The following is a 21,243-nucleotide window of genomic DNA, read 5'->3' as shown; positions in this document are numbered from 1 at the left end:
ATTAACGGACAGGTCCACCATATGTGGTAAATATTGGCCACCATACTGCACCCTATCTAACATAGATCACTATGGGGCAGATTTACTTACCCGGTCCATTCGCGATCCAGCGGCGCATTCTCTGCGGTGGATTCGGGTCCGGCCGGGATTCACTAAGGAAGTTCCTCCGAAGTCCACCAGGTGTCGCTGCTGCGCTGAAGTCCGTCGAGGCCCGCCGGAATGCCCTGAAGTTCACCGGCCTATTTCTGGTGAAGGTAAGCGTGAGTCCCGAGACACTTTTTTTCCGAATTCCTCGGGTTTTTGTTCGGCCACGCCCCCCAAATTCCGTCACGTGCATGCCAGCGTCGATGCGCCACAATCCGATCGCGTGCGCCAAAATCCCGGGGCAATACAGGGAAAATCTGAAATATTCGAGTAACACGTCGGGAAAGCGCAAATCGGGCCCTTAGTAAATGACCCCCGATATGTTTGGTATATTTTTGATAGTTTTAGGGGCCAGAGGTTCCAGTCTAATTGAATTTTTCTCAATGTCTCTATATGATTGATGCAAATAGCTAATAACCAGATGAGTACAGGATTCTTGTCTATTCTTGAATAGTAAAGTTTTTATTTAGATGTCCTTTCCATTTTATCATATAGCTCAATTTATGTTTGATTTTAACAGCCACCAGTTTCGAAAATATAAAAGAAATACCATTTTTAACAATTTTGTTGGATTTAAAGACACCACTGTATCTACATTGGCAAGAAAGTTTGATTATAATCACTGCCTTCACACATCTATGCAGCTTCCACAATCCCTCCTATACGATAAAGACTCCATTGAGAGTGGTCATCATTTAATCATTCCCCTTGATTTAATTTCTTTGCACTTGCCTATGTCTAATTCTTGCAGATTTGGTAACGTTGTATTAGGTTTAGTTGTATTCCAGAGATTATAAGACAATGTCATCATGAGATTCTCCTATCCTGTATGTGCTGGTCACATGAGCTTACGGTAAATGTCATTTTGCAGTGTTTGAACTTCATCTTACCATTTAAAAAATAACTTAGGACTTATTAATGTCACTCACAGACAGATCTGCCTTTTACTACAACATACTATAACTTTATGTCACTGTTAAAGCACTTTTCTTTTGTGGAACAGCTGGATGCATCATGAGAGAGGAAGTTTTATACAAATGAATGCATGCAGTAAGCAGACCACATACCTTCCTGTCATCTCTCAACCATCCCTACAGTAACAGTCAAACTAAATCTGACAATTTAAATTACAGCCTTTTTGTGTCTGGAAAATACAAGGGTAAATTAATCTTTCATCCAACTACATCAGAAACATCCTGCTTACACGTTGCCACTTACTTCCCATGTAATTTGTACTTCTAGTACATTCACTATTCCCAACAATATTAAAAAATAGTTAATGAAAGTTTCCATTTATATAAAGTGACATGCAAGTACACGCAATGACATACAGAGTGTTTGATGGTGGTAATGGGGTTAAAACAGATCCTTATTTTGGATCCTATTGAAGAAACAAATGTGAATTTTCCAAGGAGTATAGAAGGTAACTTCTTTTTAAAAATCCCTATTAGAAATATATAAGCATGATTTCAAATCTCCAAAATATGCAGGATTGTCGACTTATCCAGAATTACTTAGGGCATCCTGTTTAAGCCTTTTTCACCATGTCCTCCTGTAAACTATTGCTTACCTACATTTAGGGTGGAGTATTTTAACCTGTTTCCTGGGACAGATGCAGCATCCACAATTAAAAAGTAAAGGTCATAGTAGCATAGTACTATGAGCAACCTTTGCTGCAGAACATACTTTCTTTTTAAGTCACTGGGCATCACAAATATGGTCCATAACCCAGTGCAGTGCTGCCGAGGTAAGTGCAGCATGGGATCTTTTGCCTGCAGAAGGCAAGTTGCTACCAGAAGAGACATTGTGGGCTCAGATATTGTTCTGTGTCAGCATGAGAAATTCATTGTAAGTGTGGATTACCCAGGAATTAATGCCACAAATACTGGGCTGGGACAATGAAGGTTAAAGGGTAAGGGCAGAATTTTTACCTTATGGAGAGGCGCTGCATTATTAATAGCCTCAATCCTTCATAATATTGCATTTTATTAATAATTACATTGTACAATGATCCTTTACTCGTAAAACAAAAGCAAGAGAGTGATAGCTGGGAAATTTACAGCCTTTCCCTCTGTTTCTTTGTAATAAAAAACAGTGTGGCCCTTCGCCTTGCCCTAAGTCCGACCTTTGGAAAACTGTGCCTGTGTGATGACCCCCATACAAATGTGGGTGGCGCTTCCTGGTGCTATCATATGGACACCAGGAAGCACCAGGACAGTGGATACTTTTATAGGCACAGTACCAGCCAGAGCCACACAGTGGCAGTCAGTGCCAATGTGCAAAGTGAAGAATTTAGTTTACGTAAATTATTCTGGGCATCTTTATTCTATGATTCTATACGGTTCACACCACCATATTAGTATTTCAACAAGTGTATGCAGAGGGTGCACGTGCTGAGCCCTTTCAATACATATCCGTGGCAGCACTGATTGCATGTGTAAGCCACAGGACTCTGTCCTTAGGTCCTCTACATACACTCTTTGCCACCCACGTATGGTGGTTTGCAGCAAGGAGTTAAGATTGAATGGACTAGCACCCTTCTGTATGAAATTGCAGTACAAGCTAGACACACAACAAAGACCATAGTAGAATACACATGTAGCAAAAATTATATATAAATGTTCTTCTTCTATAAATTTCAACAGTACATTATATACTGTTGAAAAACTATTAAAAATGAGAAAAAAAAGAGTTATACCCAATGACAAATAGAAGGAAGATTTTGGCACCTCATAATGCCCAACCATTGTGTAATGTCCACATAGCCCTTCCCTAACCACTGTCAAAAAGTTTATAACATATAGTATAAAATGCATGGAATAAAGCAAGCTACGTGCTTGGTCACTACTCAATTACCCATCAATGGAGCAATACAAATATGTATATATGCGACTACCAGATTTACAAACCATAAATCCAAATGTCATTTAACATGTATCTGCAAAAATGCAGTGTAAGATGTATCCAAATTTCAATGTAACCCAGGAAGAGAAACAATAACCTAATACAATCAAAATAAATGCATGCTGTATCCTACATATAATAGTCAAGATGTAACGAATGACAGCGGTACACAGAGTTAATATTGGACGCCAATCTGAAAAGAGAAGAAAAAAATAAAGTAATACCAAATTCACATGCTGCTTTGAATTGTGCTTTTAAATGCAATGCAAAGTTAGTGGGGAGGAGTTACTGCTGATTATAGATGAGTTTACAATTACGATTCATAACGGTAGCAAAATTACCATTATGAAGTTAATTAATGGTGGGGGGTCAACCACAATTTTATGGTGGGGGGTCACAATATGAGGAACTGTATTGAAGGGTTGTGGCATTAGGCAGGTTAAGAACCACTGAAATAGAGTGTGACTGCTTTTATGCTATGAATTGAAAGTTGTATGAAAGTGTGTGTGATGGGTGAAATGAGGCCACATATTTATAAGACATGTATTGTCTGAAGATAACCAAGAGCAAGAGAAATGAATTTATCTTTTTGTTTCTGAACAGAGGGTCTACTTCAGGGTCTTGGATAATATGTGAACATTCCCTGATCCATTTTTCTACAGGAGAGCTAGTAGTGTAGATTTATACCGTGTTAGCCATAGAGAGCAGAAGGAGAGTAAAGGATTGATGATCACTGCCTAGTGCAGTGATGGCAAACCTTTTAAAGACCGAGTGCCCAAAATGAAACCCAAAAAACACTAGCTTTTCCCAAAGTGCCAAAACAGCAATTTAGGCAGTAAAAACTTATTGCTACCAGAATCTTTGAGCTCCAAGGTCCACACCTTTTCACTCTTTGGACAGGACCAAGCAGCACAGGATGGGTCACTTTAAAATAGCAGGGCACTACTTGCACTGCCTGAGACTGCAGGAAGATGCCATATCTCGCAAATTCTGTGCCTGGGAGACAGCCCGTGTGCCAACAGAGAGGCCTCCAAGTGCCATCTCTGGCACCAGTGCCATAGGTTCGCCACCACTGGCCTAGTGTATATAAAACACTGTGATTTTTCTGTTTAATGCATAACATCATGTCTGACGAAGAGAACTAGTATTCTTAAAAGTTCACCATCAAATGTACTCGGTTAGCCTCAAAAAGGTATCGCCTGATTTCTTCACTCTTCTTCCACAGGAGAGAACATTGACAGGCCCATATTAAACAAGTGTGGGCAAATGTCACCCCATTTTTCACAAATACAGCTAGTGACAGGTTCCCATAGATCCTTATTAACTAAATGACACCTTTCTTTTAGCTTAACTTTACGTTATCCTATCTGACATCCTATCTGACATCTGACAGAGTTGTTCTGAAGTTGCTTTGTTATTTTACCTCTGTGCTCATTATTTTTGGGGAAAATTTACACCTTTATTCCTTTCAGGGGCCTCATTGAATCATACACTAGTAGAGGCAAATACACATATTACACCATGCTAAATTCTCCACGGGTTCTCCAATGTTTTGGTACCACTAGGGCTCTCCAAATGCATCCTGACAAATGAAACATTTTTCAGCCTTCAAAAACTAAGCAACACTCTTTCCCTTCCGAGTGCCCCCCTGTGCCCATACAGATGTGTACAGTGACAAAATGGGTATTGGCATACTCTGGAGGAATTGCACCAAACACTGTGAAATGCATTTTTATTTTTAACCCTTTGTTAAAGTGCAAATTTTAGTGTTCAATGAATATATAGTTAAATAAAATTACATTTTCATATTTTCACTTCCATTTATTTTCACCCCCATGCAACTCTCATAGGGTTAACAAACCTTGCAAAGGTTGTTTTTAATATTTTGTGGCACACAGTTTTGTAAAATGCTGTAACTTGTGGTGGTTTTCTATCATATAGGCCTTATAAAGTTACTTTGAACTAAAGTGCTTCCTACAAAAATAGGTTTTGATGATTTTAGTAAAAAAAACATGAAAAATCATACCTAAAGTTATAAGCCTCCTAACATCTTAACCCCTTAAGAACACAGCCTTTTCTCGTTCATTTTTCACTTTCCACCTTCATAAATCTATAACTTTTTCATTTTTCTTTCCATAGACCATAACAAATTGCACTTCACAGTGATGTTGTCTATTACTCCATGCCTTGTACTGTGAAGCAGGAAAAAAATTCCAAATGTGGTGAAATCACTGAAAAATGCATTTGCACCAACTTCTTGTGACCTTGGTTTTTATGACTTTCACAGTGTTATCCAAAAACCTCTCTACTTTGTTGATTGGTTTGGTATAATCACAGGGATACTTAATTTATACAGGTTTTATTGTGTTTTAATACATTTTAAAACATAAAAACCTTGTGTAGGCTAATCTTTTAAATGCCGTGTTTTAAATGCTGCTGTCGGATTTGCTGGTGGCTGTGAGCCCTCGTTATATTTTTTTTTAGCCCCCTATGATGTACTAGAACATCACGGAGCATGAAGAGGTTACAAGGCTCTTAATACAATACAATACAACTTTATTGATCCACTGGGGTAAAATTATTTTGTACCGGCAATTGTTACACAGTTATACACCGGTTTAACAATACATAAACACTTTAATAGGCGCATTCTTACATGTTGATAGTTCCTTGGTTGCATAAAAACAGTTACAGGACATTGCGATACAGCACAATACAGGTTACATGACACATTAAATTACATATGGGAAAGCAATTACGGTACAAAAATATAGCCAGTCACAATAACGCATAGACACAGACTAGACATACATGTGTAGGGGATATTACACTAGGGGTGCCATTGCCGTTGTGGTGAACTAGTGGTGCACTGCTGCTGCAGGTATTGGTTTGGCATAAGATACACTGTCTGTAGCTCTACTGTTGCCAAGTGCTGACGCTTAAGCTGCGTGGTTGTGGCTGCCACTGGAGCCTTGGTGCAGCTTTCCTCCTGGCTTTAATTACAATGTTGCTTATTGCTTTTTATACTGTGGTATTATTAATTCAATGTCTAGAATTCTCCTTACATGGTGATCATGTTGAGAGGGATCCTTGAAAAACAAAAATACAAAACTTAACAAGTCTGCTGATCAAGCATATAATAATGTCTGTACACATACTCATGGTGGGAACTGCTGCTGTATCACCACACCATATGTCAAATTACATTATATAAAATATTTTGTGCCGTATGTGGACGAAATCTAATTTACTTTGCTGCTCATATCCAGATGGAAATTCCTCAGCAGCTTTATGTGACTGCAATGCAACTTGTTACCACTTCTATAACAATGGGTACTACTGCATAGACCTTATTGGCCTGTCATGTAATGATATCGTATCAAGGTCATCCCATTTCATAGCTATTTCTAAACTGAGCCAAAAGTTGAGTTATTCTGGCAGGCAGGAGCAATATTGAAGGCTAAAGTTTATATGACTGGAATTCAAGCTCTATTTCCTGTCCTTCAGCCGAGAAGATTCGGGAGTCCAGAGACTGATGCTGTAGTTTGAGCATGTTGCATTGAGGATAAATTTCACTCCATTTTTTTACTTATCATAGAAATTTAATAAATCACTTGTTCCAAAAAGGTAGGAATGACTGCCAATTTTGTTCCAAGGCATTAAGTCTGGGAAAAAGCCTTGGACTATAAATGTTATTTATTTGAAGTATAAGGAAGAGCAGAACACAGTGCAAAAGTGATTTAAAGCTCAATAATTTTCAGTGACATGAAAGCAGACAATTAACTGCCTGTCGGCATATTGCTTTTATTAGAGAACTGTTTGGCATCATATCTAAATGAGGTGTGAATAGTACAAGGAAACATTTTCACAGTGTCAGCAGCAAAGGATCATTGCCATTTGTTATTGCTTGTTTGTATTAAACCATTTTGGACGTCCTCAATTTTTTCTTTTTAGTTTTAGTTAACCTAGTAACATACGAATACACTTGGAGAAATATGTTTAAACAGTGTATATTGCATAGACATGTTTGAGCTATCTATAGCTATGTACATATAATATACAGTTAAAGGAAAACTACTGTCTACATCTTAATAAAGCAGCTTCACAGACAGAATCCTTGTGCCTTTGCTTTTAAAGGAAAAGTGTTTTTGGTAGGAAATCTACCACCAGGATGAAGAATTATAAATCAATCACACTTGCACAATGGTGTGTGCCCCCTTTGGCAGGATCCGCTCTTCTTTACGCTTCTTATGAACTTGTTTTTATTAAAAAAGGATTTAAAAATGTTCTAAATGAGCCTTAGGGGCTCTGTGCTTCATTAACAGCTATGGAGCTTGGGGTCCCTCAAGCTAATTTGCATATTTTTTAAAACCTTTTAATTTAAAAACAAGCATGTAAGTTTGTTTGGTTTACAATGGTTGATCTTGGTGGTAGATTTCCTTTAAAACTTTTTTATGGTTTCCTTTTTAGTAAAAATCCGGTAAGTGCGCACAGCACAGGCCTAATTTCATCTTCATGTATGACAATGTGCCAGCTCATCAAGGTTCCATCACTGGAGAACAGCTGACTAGGTTACCTCACATATAGTCAACTGGCACTGAGTCACATAACTCTATACCCCAGAATCTCTACCGGAGGGTAGACCTTCAAGAAGAATTGGAAGCCAGACCTGTCAACTTGTGAACATTATGAGACATCATTGTCAAGGCATAACTGATGCTCAAGGTCACAGGATAAGCTATTGAGACAGATATTGAGACAAACACTGAATACTGCAGACATGCCAATGAGACTCAGTATCCTGAGAATACGTTGTTTTGGAGTTGAAAGGTATAGCCTTACCAATGAAAGATCTTATCCCTATTATTTTTCCTATGGTAGCACCTTATCATCAACCCAATTTTTCTCCAAACACAACCTCTGTCAAGTCCCTACTTATGGGTTAGATGCTGCAATCAGAACCACATCAGGCAACCATTAACCACAAAATGTATGAGAAGACGCCTACTCTTCCACTATTCTTTTTCTCCCTCAATAACTCATATTGAGACAAGTATACCACCACCATTGTTTACTTCAATAAATTGTTGTGATGAAGAAAGCACCACTGCATGCTGCTACTTAAATGGCCTATTTTAATGACATAGGGGCTTATTTACAAAGGGTCCTCGGACGTTTTCGGAGATTGCACGGCTGGGACAGGTATATAGAAGGGGATTGTGTCGCACGTGATTGGATTTTGGCGGAATCGCTCTGGCCTTCATGTGACAGAAATCAGGCGGCGGGCCATTATACGATCCAACGGATTCAAACTAAGTGCAGGATTTAACTTAAAAATTGTGTCGCAAGACATGCACTTACACACTTCGGGAAGAAGATGGTGAACTCTGGCAGACCTGAGCGTGGAAGCGACACATGCAGGATATTGGGTGCACGATATTAGTGAATTATCACTTAGTGAATTATCGTCGCAACAATGCAATTCGGGTGAACTCTTTGGACAGTTAAAGTGTAACCGTCATTTCAAAAAACTTTTGATATGTTGTAGGGCAGGTAATTTTAAGCACTTTTGCAATTGGATTAGTTACCCGAATCTTGCTCCTTTGTCTTGCATTCGGCAGACTTCCCCTAGATGTCAGCAATCTCACATATGTCTGTTGCTAAGCTCATCTCGTCTTCAGAAAGAAACTGAGACTACGGAGGGAGAGACACGCCCCCATCTCTCTCCCTCCAATCAGCTGATCACCTCATGTCTCACTGCCCTAGCACTCAGTCATGTGCAGGGAGAAGCCCTCACTAATGCAGTGACCTAACACCTACACTTATCTCTCATCAGCTTTCCCTACACTTCTGTATAAACACATAATCCACACTGACAGAAACTGCAAACCCCCCTTCCCCCATCACCTCACACAAGGAAGTGGCAGAGACAATCTCCAAGTCTGCAAACTCTGCTGTCATGTGCTGCGCCCTCATGTGCTGCGCCATCATGTGCTGCCCCTCATGCGCTGCGCCCTCACGTGCTGCGCCCTCACGAGCTGCGCCCTCATGTGCTGTGCTGGAGTATTACATAGATAGATAGATAGATAGATAGATAGACATGCATAGATAGATATGAGAGATAGGATATACAGATAGATATGAGATAGATAGATATATTGATAGGAGATAGATAGATAGCTCTGGTGTCACTGGTCAGCAGCGCGGCTTGTGATGAGGTGACAGGAGGCAGGTCCAGTCCCACCATCTTGCTGATTGTAGTTTTTTTGAGAGCTGGAAACCCTGGTTGCTATGGGCCAAAAAAGGTACTAAATGAGGACCGAGAGGCAAAATACTTTTAGGAATAATTCCCAAGGACACCTGGAGCAGAATTGTGTATTTTAGTTTTTTTTTTGCTTAGAATGATGGTTACACTTTAAATGTGCCACTGTAATATCACTACAGTGGGAACTTTTTCATGTTTTTCATGAACTTTCATAACTTGGTGTGAGTAGTGTATGTATATATAATTATCCATCTAGTCAAAATGCAAAAGCGTAGGCAGAACTCCAAGGTTCCAAAAACTGAAAATAGGCGAACTTTATTGAAACGGTGGTAATGCTTCGGAGTTAATCACCTTTCTCAATCTAGCTATTCATACAATACAAAATTAAAGAATTTCAGTAGATACATATACATAATGTCATGAGTAAAAAAAAAGAAAACAGTAGACCTTCTTGGACTATGTTATTACATGTTAGGACATAAAATAATAGCTTGTCTTTAGAGGGGATAACCTGAAATGAACAAAATAACACAAGTGATGAATCAATTGTTTGTAGAACCACCTTTAGAAGCAAGGAAGTAATCATTTTTGAAGGTAACGAGAAAAGAGCTGGTCAATTATGCTGGGTGCAGATTGAATTAGCTATGAATACAGTGGACAAGTTGGCGCTTAACCCTTTCCCTGCCAACCCTCTATAGCAAAGAACGTATGAGATAGATCTCACACAATCCTAGATCCAAAGTTATCCACAGTTATAGCCCTCTGTAGTGTGCCCAGAATCCCTTCTTAGTTTACAAATAAAGTAAATATTGACTTTATCTGAAGCTAAATTTTGAAAAGGGATAAAATGAACTAATGTTCATGTTATTAACGCTCTCTTAACCTTTGCCTAATGTGGCTAAATATTAAAACCGTGACCCAGAACTTGTCCTAAAAATTGCAGGTAACAAAAAAAACACACACATTCTGAATTAAGTTTTTATTTCACACCATCCCTCCATTATTTACACCTATGTTATGGCGTTCTCACTCAAATTCTTATGAACCACAGGAGGTTCCGTTATTCTGCTGCTAACACAATGGCGCACATATCACACCCATCCAAAAGTGACCCACGTTATTTCATTAGCTTGGTTTATGGATATATAGTTATTTATTTGGATTATTTTGGAGTGTACAATAATATTTTTTTTTCTATGAATTTTGCACATTATTTTCAGTCCGAGGCACTTTTTTGCCATCAAAGTTAATTATTATTCTTTTTCATTAAATTTTATATTTTGAATCAAAATTGTATGATGTTGCCTAGGTCTATAAACTCCTTAATGCAATTTTCAAAATGGGGCAAGTGTCTGCTTACAGAAAATATATGGTTTGTTGGGGTTTTGTATAATTCTTCAAGCTGTAATTTAGGTTTTATTTGTACATGTCGATATAGTAAATATTGCTCTGGCCAATAACATGACAGCATTTGCAGAAATGCCTGGCATGGAAAGGGTTTAAGGATTTTATCAACGTAGACACGAATGTTCTGGCATAATGTATTCACCCCGGACACTATCGGTCTACCCTTCGGAGGCTAACACCCTTATGTATTTTCAGTAGGGTGCAAAATGTGGCCAAGGTAGTAAAAGTAGGCAGAAGGAACTTTTATTCTGATTCAGAGATCAAGCTTTTATTATGATATCTAGTTCTTTCCTGTATTCTAATGTGGGATTCCCCTTCAATACTTCATATTCAGCTTTTCTTTCCACAAGTCCAGGCATAGTTTATGATATTTTTCTTTATCAAGGACTACTATTTTACTACCCTTATCTGAGGGCTTCACTATAATTCTGGAATCTTTCTCTAGATCTTTGAGGGCTGTCATCTCTTTTTGGACAGATTGAATTTAGTCTTATTGGTGGTTTAAAGTCTAAGATCTCGTTCAACCAGATCAATGAAGGCGTCTATACAAGAGACATCATTATTAGGGGGCATAGCTGTACTTGTATATCTCAGGGAGGTGAGAAATATTGGCAGAACATTGCCGTCTATGTTGATAAAATCCTTAAACCCTTTGTTCTGACTTTACCCTCTTACATCAAGGACACTACAGACTTGTTAAAACACAATGCGGGATTGCATGTGGACCGTGAAGTCTGCATGGGGAGTATAGATCTGGAGGCCCTATACTCCTCTATCCCTGATAACAAGGGAATAGAGGGGGTTGAATTCTTACTCTCAACAAGAGGCAGACAGCTTAACACCCATAACTCCTTCGTTGAGGAACTGTTAAGATTTTCTCTTACACACAATTTTTTCCTGTTTGATCGTAAATTCTACCATCAGCTCAGGGGCACAGCAATGGGGAGCGCGTGTGCTACCACAAAGGCCAAATTGCTCCTGGGATTGTGGGAGAAGATGGTGATCTTTGGTGACTCTCCACCAGAGGGTCTAAAGAAGGTGGAGCTTTTGTAAAGGGACTGTATAGTAACAACATTGGCCTACACTTTACATGCGAGATCAATCAGGATCATCTACCGTTTCATGATTACAAAAGACTCCAGAGATTTACTACAAACCGCAGTATTTAGGAAACCTACATCTACAAATGCACTGTTGCATTGGGAGAGTAATCACCCAATGTGCTTACGCAGAGGTATCCCGAAGGGCCAATACATGTCAAGAGATAAAATTGAAGCAACAATAAAGACCATAAAACATTCTCAGATGATCTGAGATGTAGGTTCAGAGAGAGAGGCTATCCAGATCGCTGCTTACGATCAGCAGTCCAGTATGTGTTGGGCAAAGAGACACAGGAACTGTTGGCCACCAAATCAGACGGACCGGTTAACCCCACAAAGACAAGAAGACTGATTACCACCTTTAATAATGGGGCAAAGATTTGCCAAGGAGATTTTAACCAAACACTGGCCAATTCTCTGTATGGACCCGGATCTAGAGGACATAGTGAGAGAAAGACCACTGGTCACTTTCCGACAGGGTAGATCAATACATGACAAGGTTGTACACAGTCACAACACAGCCCCGGGATTGACTGGATTGCAAAATATCCGGCTGTTTTAGGTGCAGTGGATGCATAGCATGTCCCTATCTGATGACAGGAAAAACTTTTGTTGAGAACAATACCAACAGGTCATATGTAATTAGGGACTTTATAAACTGCAGGTCGAAGGGTGTAGTGTATAAAGTGTGCATCTGTGGTCTAGAATACATGGGGAAAACCATACAGGAATTTTGGAGGATGATCGGGGACCATATAGGAGACATTGAAAATAATCGTGACACCCCCATTGCATGCCATATACATGGCATGCATAACGGACAAGCTGCCGTTTTGAAATTTAAAGGAATTGAATTAGTGCCATTCCCACAGTGGGGAGGGGATTGGGACCGAAGGGTGTTGCAGAGAGAGGCAAGGTGGTTGAACAGTGTAACACCTAGGGGTCTTAATTTACAGTTACGGTACGCCTGCTTCATCTAATGCTCAAGAAGAGATGAGTATCCTGCTAATCTCAATGTGTTTCATTATCTAGAGCCTGATTATAGCATGACATACAGTGACGTGTTATGTGGTGATCGGCCTCTCCGGGTGGCTAATATTCCTGTCTCATACCTTTGAACCATAAATGTGTATAGTAAACCCCTCTTGTAAATACTGTAAATAGTATTAACAGCATAAAGTATACAATATGGTTGATGTTTTTATTTAGCCTGTATATCCCATGTATAGGTGCAGTTGCTTCTGGCTAAAGGAGCTACTCTTATCCAATGACTATCTCTACCTATGTAACACCTATAGATGGAGAGTTAGCGTTCTGTATAGATCTCTGGTGAGCACCGTGCGAATGCATCTGTGACCAAGTTTTGTCGCTTGTCATTGTGTCCGTGCGCCAGAATCCCCAGCTGTATCCACAAAAGCATTGAACCGCGGTTGCGACACTATTTCGCATGCAAGCTTATTTGGTTGCTGTGACAACCCATTATGAAGGCCATGGCCGATCACCAGGAAGTGACGGGTAAAACTTTTGGTTCATGGAGTGATGTGGCGCAGGCACAGACAGTGGAGAGGCCATGCTCATGGGAACGGTGAGTCCTATCAGTGAATAGTGATATAGTGAATAGCGAATATCATTACATATGTTTTTTTTATCACTTTTTATTGCATATGGGATAAAATTTGTAAATATCATAATTTTTGGTGGGTTTTTAAACATTTTTTTTATACAGTGTTCTTTAAGCGGGTTCAATAATGATATTTTTTAAATCTATGTGTCATTACAGATGCGATGATACTATATATGTGGGGTTTGTGTTATGATTTAGACTTTTTTTTGCGTTATATGTCTCTTTATATATTTATGGGCTTATGGGCATTTTTATTAATTTATTAATTTATTTTTATTTAAAGAGGAGCTGTCACCCCCGGAAAATATCCCCACCAAATATGTTCCCCCTAATCCTGTCCCCAGACCCTTTATTTTTATTCAATTTTTATTACAATTTGTGTGTGCTAGCATAGCTTTAATCGATCCGACCTCTTACCAAATAAGAGGTTGGATCGTCTTACAGGTCACCTGGCAGTCGGCCATATTCATAAGGGGGCCAGCCGACACAACCCCACCACGCCCCACTCAGTCAGGGACATGGAAGAATTCGCCAGTAGCGCTCGGAAGCAGAACGTTAGGCGGTTAAAAAAGCTTTAACACAACAGATTGATAAATACAGGGACATCTTATTTACAACAGGACGGCAATAAACACACTAAAAACCTGTGAGGCGAGACAAGAGAGCCCTGGCTCTTATCTGCTTGTGGCCTCCAGGTTAGAGATAGGCGGTCAAGAAGCTGACTTTTCTGCTCCCCCTCTCCCTCCTTAATTCAGTTTCTATTTAACATGACAGCTCAGTGAACTTCTGTCTTGCTGTTTGCAAGATAGACTTAATAAAGTTGAATAAAATTTTAGAGTGAACAAAAATATTAGAAAGGAAGGATAAGGAAGGATAACAGCCAATATGGGGAGAATTGAGCACTTTACTCTTATGAGATTTATTAAAAAATGACCATGTAAGCAGCAAAAAGGAGTTTTCTGAATTATTATAATTGACATTTCCTTTTTCAGCCAATATTTTTAACCCTGAACTATAGGACATAAAATCTTCTAGTTTTAATAGGACATAAAAATAGAGTATAAGCATGCTAGCTATAACTCATTATAAGTACTTTGATTTCAAATTGTGGTTTGTCAGCTGCAAGGTTACTGACCCCACACTAGTGAGCATTAGCAAATATGCTCTACCGCCAAAAATGTAGCTAAATACAGAAGCTTTAACTATGTGTAATGAAACTCTCAGACTGTCAGAGGAATCCCAGCACTGAATTAAAAAAAAATTACCTTTTTTTATGTCAATATTGTCACATCCAGAAATATTCGACATGTAAAAATGACAAACGTGTTCACCCCAAAAATATGTCTTATATAAATTTTTGCTCATAGTCACTACAGGTGGTCCCCTACTTAAGGACACCCGACTTACAGACAACCCATAGTTACAGACAGACCCCTCTGACCTCTGTTGAAGCTTTCTGAATTCTTTACTATAGTCCCAGGCTGCAATAATCAGCTGTAAGGTGTCTGTAATGAAGCTTTATTGATAATCATTGGTCCCAGTACAGCAAAAAATGTTTAAACTCCAATTGTCACTGGGGTCAAATTTTTTTTTGTCTGGATCTACAATTATAAAATATACAGTTTCGACTTACATACAAATTCAACTTAAGAACAAACCTCCGGACCCTATCTTGTACGTAACCCGGGGACTGCCTGTAAATCTTATTTTCAGGGGATGTCAAGAATTTAAATTAATTGTTGAACAAAAAAAATCCATATATTTATGCATAAATTGTGGACATCACATACATCAGCAGTCTTGTGACGCTATTTCTATGTACAATAGATTATACATTTACCAATCTCTGAATGTATTAACAAAAAGCAATTTATGTTAACAACGTCTCTAACATCCTTATAGCTCTCCAAATTCTGAATTTCATGCTGAATTTTTAAGTGTTTCCAATTCTATAGGAATCATTGCCCCCAATCTCTCATGCCTATCACTTTGCTTCAATGAGCACTTCTTGTCCAGACAGCTGCTTGTAGTGCATGGGGGAGCTGTAGCAATAACTAGGTCTTATTTTCAAGCCTTATATTTCTAAACTTATTTTAATTTTTCACTTCCCACATTCAAAAAATCTCTAACTTTTTATTTTTCCATGTAAAGAGATGTGTGAGGGCTTGTTTTCTGTGTAAAAAAAATTGCACTACGCAGTTACAGTATTTAATATTCCATGCAGTATATTGGGAAACAGGAATAAAATTACAAATGCAGTGAAATTGGTGAAAAAATGCAATTGCGCCCTTTTCTTGCGGGCTTGGTTTTTCCGGCTTTCCCTGTGCGCCACAAATGACGTGTCATCTTTATACTTTGGGATGGTGCGTTCATAGGAGATACTATATTTATATAGGTTGTAATGTAAACCCAAAAAAAGATAACAAAGCAGGGGATATGGGCACTGCATAAGATGCAAACTTATCCCCTGCTCACATAATTATGTACCAGAAAGTATTGAGAAAATAAAGAAGATATTCAAATTACGAGTATAAGACAATACATTTTACTATACATATAGTTAAATAAAAAAAGCAGAACAATGGAAACAAAGTCTTATATTAAAATCAGTGCATGCCTTACAGATGTAAAAGTGGTTTACCACTAATAGAACATATAGGATGCTAGATATGGAGTAACAGCAAAGACAAAAAGTATAATGACCATACCAATAATAGAAATACCTATACCCATCATGTTAGTGTACCATAAATAATCATATGTTGTATATAGATGGCACCATAAAGTACCTATTTAAATGTCAACCTTAAAAAGAAAAGAAAATATTGTATATTTTGTATATTTTCTTTTTAAGGTTGACTTTTAAATAGGTACTTTATGGTGCCATCTATATACAATATATGATTATTATGTTACCTTTATGGAACACTAACCTGATGGGTATAGGTATTTGTACTATTACCTTGGCTTCTATGACTCTCTATCTTACTTAGACGCATCCCTCTCTATATGCCGGGACTATGACAGGTCCCGGCGATGTCCGTGACTCATTTCGCTCACATGACCTTGATATAGCGATACATCGGACACCTTTTGGCCTGCGTTCTCACGATTTCTTCGCTGCTTCTGGACGTCGGGTGTCACTTCCACCAGGTTGAAATCGTGCATATGTATTGGATCTATTTTTAATTATATCCTTTATGTTATTGGTGGATCTGTGCTTATATTCTCCAGCATACTAACACCAGACACTCCCCTTCAGAAAGCCATAGGCGAAACACTTGTCGGGGCTGTGCGGTGTATGCCTACTCTGTTGGTATGGTCATTATACTTTTGGTCTTTGCTGTTACTCTGTTGACATGTTTTTCATGCTTATACTTATTGACTACAGTGTCTGACCTGAATTATCCCTTACTCCTTATCCAGCATTCTATATGTTCTATTAGTGGCAAAACACTTTTACATCTGTAAGGCATGCACAGATTTTAATATACCCGTATATACTTGAGTATAGCAGGGGCACTTGAGTATACCTGGGAATAAGCCGAGACCCCTAATTTTGACACAAAAAAAACGGAAAAAACCTATTGACTCGATTATAAGCCGAGGGTAGGAAATGTATTGGTCACAGCCCCCCAGTATATAGCCAGCCCCCTGGAGTATATAGCCAGCCCCATCAAGTATAAAGCCTGCCAGCCCCCTGGAGTATGTAGCCTGCCAGCTCCCTGGAGTATATAGCCTGCCAGCCCCCTGGAGTATATAGGCTGCCTGCCTACCCCCTCAAGTATATAGCCTGCCTGCCACCTCGAGTATATAGCCTGCCAGCCCCTCCCAGGTCCGTCGGAGGCACCATGATGTCAGCCGCAAGCTGACATAATAGTGTGTGCCGATGTGGCTGGCGCCACGAAGACGGTGACGGACCAGGACCCGATGTCGGAGCTGCAATGGATGCCAGGGAGCGTCAGAAGGTGAGTTCACATTTTTTTTCCTTGACTTTTTTCCGTAATTTGAATATCTTATTTATTTTGCTCAATACTTTCTGGTACATAGGTTGTAATTAGAGATGAGCGAACATACTCGTCCGAGCTTGATGCTCGATCGAGCATTAGCGTACTCGTAACTGCTCGTTGCTCGGACGAGTATTTCGCCCGCTCGAGAAAATGGCAGCTCCCGCCGTTTTGCTTTTTGGCGGCCAGAAACAGAGCCAATCACAAGCCAGGAGACTCTGCACTCCACCCAGCATGACGTGGTACCCTTACACGTAGATAGCAGTGGTTGGCTGGCCAGATCAGGTGACCCTGGGATAGACTAGCCGCTGCCCGCGCTGCTCGGATCATTCTCTGTCTGGATGCCGCTAGGGAGAGAGCTGCTGCTGGTCAGGGAAAGCGTTAGGGTGTTCTATTAGCTTACTGTTAGGCAGGAGTGATTCTAAAAGAACCCAACAGCCCTTCTTAGTGCTACAATAACGTTATAATTTTTTTTTTTTTTTATTTGCAGCTAGTACCATATTGTGAGGAATTTGCAGGGGGACTTGCTACCGTTGTGTTTAGCTCTTAGTGACACACATATCCACCTCAAACACCAAAGTGGGAAAATTTATTAGGGGTTTGAGTAGAATTAGGCACAGTCTGCCAGTTTCTTTTTATTTTACGTTTATTGTTTTAATAACTCAGTGTCATCTCATCTGGCATAGTAGTGTGCTGTAATACTTGGCTAGAAAATAGCCATAGGAGAATACAAACGGCTTAATTACGCCTACAGTAGCGTTATATATATTTGATTTCTGGTTGATCTGCTGGTGGCTGTAGTTGTTGCAGTGCATCTACTAGTAAATTGTGAGCAATTTGGAGTCAGACTTGCGACCACTGTGTTTTAGTGACGCACATATCCATCGCAAAGACCGAAGTGGGAAAATTTATTAGGGCCCGGGGTTGTATTTCAATTAGGCACAGTCTGCCATTTCCTTTTTTATTTTACGTTTATTTTTTTCATTACTCAGCGTCATCTCATCTGGCATAGTAGTGTGCTGTAATACTTGGCTAGAAAATAGCCATAGGAGAATACAAACGGCTTAATTACGCCTACAGTAGCGTTATATATATTTGATTTCTGGTTGATCTGCTGGTGGCTGTAGTTGTTGCAGTGCATCTACTAGTAAATTGTGAGCAATTTGGAGTCAGACTTGCGACCACTGTGTTTTAGTGACGCACATATCCATCGCAAAGACCGAAGTGGGAAAATTTATTAGGGCCCGGGGTTGTATTTCAATTAGGCACAGTCTGCCATTTCCTTTTTTATTTTACGTTTATTTTTTTCATAACTCAGCGTCATCTCATCTGGCATAGTAGTGTGCTGTAATACTTGGCTAGAAAATAGCCATAGGAGAATACAAACGGCTTAATTACGCCTACAGTAGCGTTATATATATTTGATTTCTGGTTGATCTGCTGGTGGCTGTAGTTGTTGCAGTGCATCTACTAGTAAATTGTGAGCAATTTGGAGTCAGACTTGCGACCACTGTGTTTTAGTGACGCACATATCCATCGCAAAGACCGAAGTGGGAAAATTTATTAGGGCCCGGGGTTGTATTTCAATTAGGCACAGTCTGCCATTTCCTTTTTTATTTTACGTTTATTTTTTTCATAACTCAGCGTCATCTCATCTGGCATAGTAGTGTGCTGTAATACTTGGCTAGAAAATAGCCATAGGAGAATACAAACGGCTTAATTACGCCTACAGTAGCGTTATATATATTTGATTTCTGGTTGATCTGCTGGTGGCTGTAGTTGTTGCAGTGCATCTACTAGTAAATTGTGAGCAATTTGGAGTCAGACTTGCGACCACTGTGTTTTAGTAACGCACATATCCATCGCAAAGACCGAAGTGGGAAAATTTATTAGGGCCCGGGGTTGTATTTCAATTAGGCACAGTCTGCCATTTCCTTTTTTATTTTACGTTTATTTTTTTCATAACTCAGCGTCATCTCATCTGGCATAGTAGTGTGCTGTAATACTTGGCTAGAAAATAGCCATAGGAGAATACAAACGGCTTAATTACGCCTACAAAAGCGTTATATATATTTGATTTCTGGTTGATCTGCTGGTGGCTGTAGTTGTTGCAGTGCATCTACTAGTAAATTGTGAGCAATTTGGAGTCAGACTTGCGACCACTGTGTTTTAGTGACGCACATATCCATCGCAAAGACCGAAGTGGGAAAATTTATTAGGGCCCGGGGTTGTATTTCAATTAGGCACAGTCTGCCATTTCCTTTTTTATTTTACGTTTATTTTTTTCATAACTCAGCGTCATCTCATCTGGCATAGTAGTGTGCTGTAATACTTGGCTAGAAAATAGCCATAGGAGAATACAAACGGCTTAATTACGCCTACAGTAGCGTTATATATATTTGATTTCTGGTTGATCTGCTGGTGGCTGTAGTTGTTGCAGTGCATCTACTAGTAAATTGTGAGCAATTTGGAGTCAGACTTGCGACCACTGTGTTTTAGTGACGCACATATCCATCGCTAAGACCGAAGTGGGAAAATTTATTAGGGCCCGGGGTTGTATTTCAATTAGGCACAGTCTGCCATTTCCTTTTTTATTTTACGTTTTTTTTTTTCATAACTCAGCATCATCTCATCTGGCATAGCAGTGTGCTTTCATACTTGGCTAGAAAATAGCCATAGCAATAGGATAGCATCGTTTGGTTTTAAAAACTAAAAAACACAAAAAAAAAACAAAAACAAAAAAAAAAAGTTAAAAAAAAAATTCAAGTTATAACTCTCATTTTCAAAATGTTTAACCCGAGGGCTAGGGGTAGAGGACGAGGGCGGGGACGTGGGCGTCCAACTACTGCAGGGGTCAGAGGCCGTGGTCCTGGGCGGGGTGAGACACCACCTGCTTATGAGGGAGCAGGGGAACGCCGCAGAGCTACACTCCCTAGGTTCATGTCTGAAGTTACTGGGACTCGTGGTAGAGCACTGTTGAGGCCAGAACAGTGCGAACAGGTGATGTCGTGGATTGCCGACAATGCTTCGAGCAATTTGTCCACCAGTCAGTCTTCCACGCAGTCCACCCATGTCACCGAAATCGGCACTCCTCCAGCTCCTGCACCTCAGCCTCCTCCCCCCCAGTCTGCCCCCTCCCAGCAAAATTTGCCATTTGAACCGGCATACTCTGAGGAACTGTTTTCTGGACCCTTCCCACAGTCACAAACCACTTGTCCGGTTGCAATTTTCCGATGCCCAGGTTTTCCACCAGTCGCAGTCTGTGGGTGATGATGACCTTGTTGACGTACTGGAAGAAGTGTGTAAAGAGGTGTCCGACGATGAGGAGACACGGTTGTCAGACAGTGGGGAAGTTGTTGTCAGGGCAGGAAGTCCGAGGGGGGAGCAGACTGAGGGATCGGAGGATGATGAGGTGACAGACCCAAGCTGGGTTGAGAGGCCGGGTGAACACAGTGCTTCTGAGACGGAGGAGAGTCCTCGACCAGAACAGGTTGGAAGAGGCAGTGGTGGGGCCAGACGGAGAGGCAGGGCCAGAGCTGGTGCATCAGCGCCAAATGTGTCAACTAGTGAAGCTCCCGTGGCGAGGGCTCCTGCGGCGAGGGCTAGATTTTCAGAAGTCTGGAGGTTCTTTAAGGAAACACCGGATGACCGACGGACTGTGGTGTGCCACATTTGCCAAACCAGGATCAGCAGGGGTTCCACCACTACTAGCTTAACTACCACCAGTATGCGCAGGCATATGAATGCTAAACACCCCACTCAGTGGCAACAAGCGCGTTCACCTCCAGCCGT

The 21,243-nt window shown here is 40.1% G+C and overlaps 1 protein-coding gene across 1 annotated transcript in view; it reads right to left on the bottom strand.

The window, feature by feature from the left end:
* CPED1 (cadherin like and PC-esterase domain containing 1) overlaps window positions 1–21,243 on the bottom strand; it is a 244,549-nt gene that overhangs the window by 208,713 nt on the left and 14,593 nt on the right. The window lies entirely within an intron of this gene.

Source organism: Engystomops pustulosus, chromosome 4 (assembly GCF_040894005.1).
Source record: "Engystomops pustulosus chromosome 4, aEngPut4.maternal, whole genome shotgun sequence".
Taxonomy (NCBI): domain Eukaryota; kingdom Metazoa; phylum Chordata; class Amphibia; order Anura; family Leptodactylidae; genus Engystomops; species Engystomops pustulosus.
Note: the sequence above shows the minus strand (reverse complement) of the source record. Positions and strands in the feature narration are given on the sequence as shown.